Source organism: Urocitellus parryii, chromosome 8 (assembly GCF_045843805.1).
Source record: "Urocitellus parryii isolate mUroPar1 chromosome 8, mUroPar1.hap1, whole genome shotgun sequence".
NCBI classification, from domain to species: domain Eukaryota; kingdom Metazoa; phylum Chordata; class Mammalia; order Rodentia; family Sciuridae; genus Urocitellus; species Urocitellus parryii.
The window spans coordinates 70,167,771-70,174,022 of NC_135538.1; positions in this window are offsets into that span (position 1 = coordinate 70,167,771).

The following is a 6,252-nucleotide window of genomic DNA, read 5'->3' on the forward strand; positions in this document are numbered from 1 at the left end:
GGTTATACACAATAGAATATTATTCAGCCACAAAGAAGTATGAAATACTATCATTTGTGGAAAAATAGATGAAACTGGAGAACATGGTGTTAATCAAAACAAGCCAGACATAGAAGTAAAAGTATCTCATATTTTCTCTGATGTGGAAACTAAAAGAAAAAGAAAAAAAACAACAATGAGAATATAGAAGAGGGATTACTATGGACTGGAAAGTATGATTGAATGGGGTGGGGATAGAGATCAGACGGAAAGGGGTGTTGGGAAAAAGATAGAAGAAGGGTGAATGGACATAATCACTACAGTGAATCCCATTAATTTGTAAAATAAATATATGCTAAAAATAATACTAACAATTTAAAATGTTTTAAAGAAATAAATATATACTGGGCTGGAAATGTAGTTCAGTGGTAGAGCACTTGCCTAGTATTCATGAGGCCTTAGGAAAATAATACTGAAAAAATATGCAAGAAATTAATATAAGACCTTGCCCTAACAGGGTGGACAAAGGCAGGGATAGGAGTAAAACTTTTTAATTAGTATATATTTTTTTAAATATATATTTTTTAATTTTTTTAATATTTATTTTTTAGTTTTCAGTGGACACAACAGCTTTGTTTGTATGTGGTGCTGAGGATCGAACCCAGGCTGCACGCACGCCAGTCGAGCACATTACCACTTGAGCCACATCCCCAGCCCTAATTAGTATATTTTTGAAAAAACTTTAACCATAAGAGTGTATTATAGAGATTAAATTTCTAATTAAGTTTTAAAATAATTTATCCATTAGCTGATGCATTTGCACCAGATCATATAGCATTTCTTCTGTGTTGCCCAACTCATTCATAACACTGGTATATTATTTCTCACAATTGATTGCTTGTCTCTCCAGGAAATGGATTTCACAATATAATTTGTTACTGGAGGCCTATTACTTCCAGAGTAAAAGACAAGTTGCTGTCCCTTGCACTATAACTACTACACGACCACACAACAAAACAATAGAATAGAAACACAATGCTTGATAAGCCTTTTGAATTGTGGTGGTCAATTGATGTCTACTCTAGCTCACTTAATAAGCAACTTGTGAGGGGAGTTTTCACTGGGGAGCAGAGAAATAAGAAGCTCTGTAACAAATTCTGGCTGAAGTGAAAGAGTAAGCTGTGTTGCAAAATCCCAGCAAATTAGATGACACTCAGAGACAGTAGCTAATAAATTTGTTACATAGTCTCCAGAAAGCCTCAACAAAAGAATCATTTACTGTTTTGCAGCAAAGCCATGTAAGTCTTGTTAGAGACCAAATGTCTGACCATGGAACATCAAGTGACTAGGTGACCTGAGATGGTCCAGAAAGAATTAGGTACTATGTGACCCACCCAGGCATAAGGCTGAGTATGCACAGCAGTATTTCATCAATAAGTGGAAAGTTTTAAACAATATTTTTATTAGTTGTTGATGATCTTTAATTTATTTATTTACATATGGTGCTGAGAATCAAACCTAGTGCCTCACTTGTGCTAGAGAAGCACTGTACCATTGAGCCACAACCCCAGCCCTAATAAGTGAACACTTTATATTTAAAATTTAGCTGATATAGGTCTGAAAGATGTAATAAAAGTAAGCATAGTGGCACATGTGTCCTGGCAAGTCTGTACACATTTTTGTTTGATTATCAACTACTTCTGAGAACCTGTTCAAAGCTATGTAGAGAGATGGACCAGTTCAAGCTTCTTAGCTCTATAAGTACTCCCAGCTACTCACCTAGGAAGCTAAGGCAGGAGTGCTTGCACTCACTGTTTGGGACCAGCCTGGGCAACATAGCAAGACTCTGTCTCTTTAAAAAAAATAGTACTAATTCATTTACTTATTTTGTAAATAGTTTCAGAAGGTTCCACTCTCTAGGCTTATCCATTGGCACTTGGGTTTGTACTCACATTTTAAACACTTCCTTACTTTCTGGTATAACAAAGCATTCCAAGATTAATACTTTCCTCTGCCTTACCACTGCATCATCTATATTTCCAGAGTTTCTTTTAATCTGGATATTAGGAATGGCCATTGTTATTAGGTTGTCACTGCTTCTTGGCTCTATAAGTGAACAGAGCAAAGAAACACACACATACACATGCACGCACACACACACACGTGTGCATACATGTATACATAAAATACACATATGTATTTAATGGGGATTGGAACATTCCATACCCAATATGGCACTTTGGCATGAAGATTATTTCAAGTTAGGGGCTAGAGATGTAGGTTGGTGGTAGATAACTTGTGTTGCAGGCACGAGGCCCTGGGTTTGTTCTCCATACCACCACTCCCATTTTTTTTTCTTTTAGTTAAAGGCAACTGAGAATCAACAGGTGCAAAAATACTCTGTTCACCTCTTATCTGCCTGAAGGTACAGCATAAATTTTCCTTTGAGGAAAGCGCTCCCCCATCCCTCATATAGGGAGTGAAAAGAAACTCTGACCATCAGAGATGGGGAATCAGTATCAAAATGAATGTCTGAGTTTGTGCTGCCATAACAGAATACCATGGACTGGATGACTGAATCAACATTTTGTTTCTCATGGTTGTGGAGGTTGAGAAGTCCAAGGTTAAGGTGCCAAAGGATCAGCATGGTCTTCTTGCTGAATCCTCACATGCCAGAGAGAGACAGAGTTGTTATTTTCTCTCTTTTAAAAGATCATTAATCACATCATGAAGGTCCCCACCTCATGACCTAATCTAAGCCTAATTTTTTATATATAAAAGAGTACTCTTAATTTTTGTCCTTAAAAAACTTTCTAAGATCACATATGATTTAGAAATAAGACTGTACCAAACAATGGTCAAAGAATTGTCCATTTTATATTTTTTTTCTGGTCACTCAGGAAAACAATATCAACTATGGTCATTGTAGCTTGTCACCTCACATTATTTTTATCCATGAATTCACCATAATCTGATGGGCAAGTGTTTTACCATTGAGCTATACTCTATCTTTAACTTCTATTTTCTGTTCTTACAATCTAATATTTAGGCTTTTCCTGAACCTCTTTCATCTAACTCTAATTACTTATTAAAAAGGCCACCTCCAAATAATATCACATTCAACATATGAACTGGGGGCAGGGTGATGTTGGTGGTGGGGTGGGGGAACACCAACATTCAGTCTCTTGTAATGACTTTGTATAAACAGACTTTCCTAAAATAACTCTTATTATCTATTATTTTCCCCAATATATTTCTTAGTTATGCCCACAATTTGTTATCCCTTGAAGCTCAAACTATCTTTCTTTTTTATTTATTCTTTCTTATTGTAATTTCTGTGGTGCTGAGGATTGAACCCAGGGCCTTGCACATGCCAGGCAAGCACTCTAACACAGAGCTACAACCCTGGACCATTTTTCCTTTTTTTAAAGAGTGTATATGCTCCCCACCTAGTCTGATTGCCTCTTCTTTTTTGGAACTTCCACGCACATAAATATTAATAAAAATTGTATGCCTTTTGTCTTATTAATCAATATTTTGTTAGTTTAAGTTGGAAGTCCATAGGTCTTCAACCTAAGAGGGTAAAAATAGTTTTTCCTCTCTAGACATATTCAAATTATAATTTCATATTGATACTTGTTCTAAGTTAATAGCACAAAACTCTTTACTTTCCTTCCTTAATTGCATGTTTGTATTATCTTTTCCCACAATGAGAACACACTACTTGGGGAAGTAATCAATATATTTTTTGTTTCTCAGTTTTATAATATGCATAACATAATTTCAGAATTACTAAATTCATATCACTACAAACAACAAACTTACTTGATGGAAACTAAAATGTGTTTGTTGTCTTTTTTTTTTTTAATCATTATCAGTTACAGTGCTGTGGATTGAAACCAGGGCCTTGTACATTCTAGGAAAGACCTCTACCACTAAGTTACATCCCCAGGGCTTCCTAGTTTATTTTGAGACAGAGGTTCACTAAATTCCTGGGATGGCTTTGAATTTTCAATTCTTCTGCCTCAGCCTTCCAAATAGCTGGAATTAAAGGTGTATGCCACCATTCCCACTGTTTTTGTCTGTAGGATATATGCCAAATGAATTCTGTATAGTCAGAACACTTTGATAAAATCTTGAAAAAATTATTTTCTCTGTGTAGTTATGATAGGAGACAGATATGAATGGTGGTAATATGAGGTTAAGGGAATAATTCTATAAACTGGGCCCACAGCATTAACCCACATGTGCTTTCACTTTAAAAAAAATAATTTACCTGTATCTCTGCCTGACTTACATCCACAGGATATGTTATATTCCCTGGTAAACTCCCTGCTATCTGCAGAAACGCAGTCCTCTAAATCCCAATAAGAACATAAGCTACCTGAAGGAGAGCGGGGGTTCTTTTGACCCTTACACCAACCAGATCCTGGTTACTAGGATAATTCCCCCTAATCATAAAATCTACAAGAACAGGTTCCAATTAGAATTGGTAACATAGGTCAAAGTGACCTACAGTTGTGTCACGGCAGTGAGGACTGGAAAGTCTGACATCATCCTGCTGTCAGTCAAAAGTCAAGAGGTGGACCTAGGTGGAACTCTCTGGAGACTTCCCTGGGACAGCCCAATAAAACTAGAGGGCAAGAGAGACATGCTGTCCCTCTCCTCTCTGAAAGGACGCTGCCTCTCTTCTAATAAACTTTTTTTGTTACTCTGAAGGACATATCTGAAATCTTTCTGACTTGATTGCAAGAATCAGTGTGAAGGGGGCCTTCACATCACCTCAATTTCCCCAAAAGCCCAAGTTCTGTAATAGTTATATTTCTTTTTAAAATTTACATGGTTCAAAGGTAACCTCAGGTATTCCAAGATGCTGATGAGTTCCAAATCATAATACCTACCTTGTCTTCTCTTTTGTGCAACATACTATTTCCAGCCCTCTGTTAGACATCTCCATCTAGATGTTATACAGATAATTCATATCTTTGCTTCTTCATTGCTATTAAAATTATGACCCTGTTATCAAAGCTAGAAACTTTAAAGAGTTTAGGAAATTGGAAATTTCATTAAACATAGCTTAGTGATAGACTGCTCTATGTCCTGGGTTCTGTTCCCAGCAAAGCCAAGAAAAAAAATAATTTAAAAGTAAACTCCCTTGTTAGCCTTACATCTCACTTTTTTTTTTTTTGCCATCGCAAAAATCATGTGCTCTACCATTGTGTGTATGTGTGTGTGTGTGTGTGTGTGTGTGTTTGTGTGCGCATGCATGATTTTTGTTTTGTTTTGAGATGGGGATGACACTGTAGTCCAGGGTGGCCTTGACCTTGTGATTCTCCAGTTGGAATCTCCTGCATTGCTGGGATTACAGACATTACCTCCACACCTGTTTTTTTTTTTTTTTTTTTTTCTTTTTTCTCCTTCCTTTCAAGTGACGGGTCTATGTTGCTTTGGCTGGCCTGGAGTAGCTGGGACGACAGATGCAGGCCACTTCATTGACTCTCCAACTTAATTTACTTCTCTTCATTGGTGATAGGATTGGACACATGACTCCGAAGTGCTTAGCATGTGTTCTATCACTGAGCTACACCACCAACTCCTCACCTCTCACTCTACTCTAGCAACAGCGGACACCCTGTAGTTGTCCTGCACCTTGTATTCCTTACCAGGCTTTCCTACTTGGAATAACTGTCCATCCAGCTTCTTTTCCAAAGCGAAACTGAGTAGGGAAAACCTAGGAAAACTGCACCCTTTCTAAAATGGGAGACTTTTCAAAAACTTAAATATATGTAGTAAGTTGATTTGACCGTTGTTATGACTAAAACGTACAAGAGGAAATGGGTAAGGATCAAGATCAGGAGACTGGATATGTAGTAGCAGAGGACATTGGCTTTGTTTTACAAATCCACCAATCAGTGGGTAGGCTGCGCTCCTGAAGCTAGACCTACTAGCATGTCTGGTTCCTAGTCATAAAAGGCAACTCAGTAGATATTTTACCATCTAAAAGCTCTTTCACCCATCCCGCTAAATCGGTATCGCCTCTTCCACGTTCCCCTGTGTTAAACTACCTACCATTAGGAAAGCATCTGGGACAAGTTTATTCATCGTTATTGAGCCATCACCCAGCATTACGTCTATCAGTTGACTATCAATAGAATTTACAGAATACAGGACTCAATAACTGACCAAGCCTACGGAGCACGCACTTCCCCTTTCATTAAAGAGCCTCCCAGAGCCTTTGCTGCTTCCGCTCAGGTCCCGCCCCTTCCGTAGTAA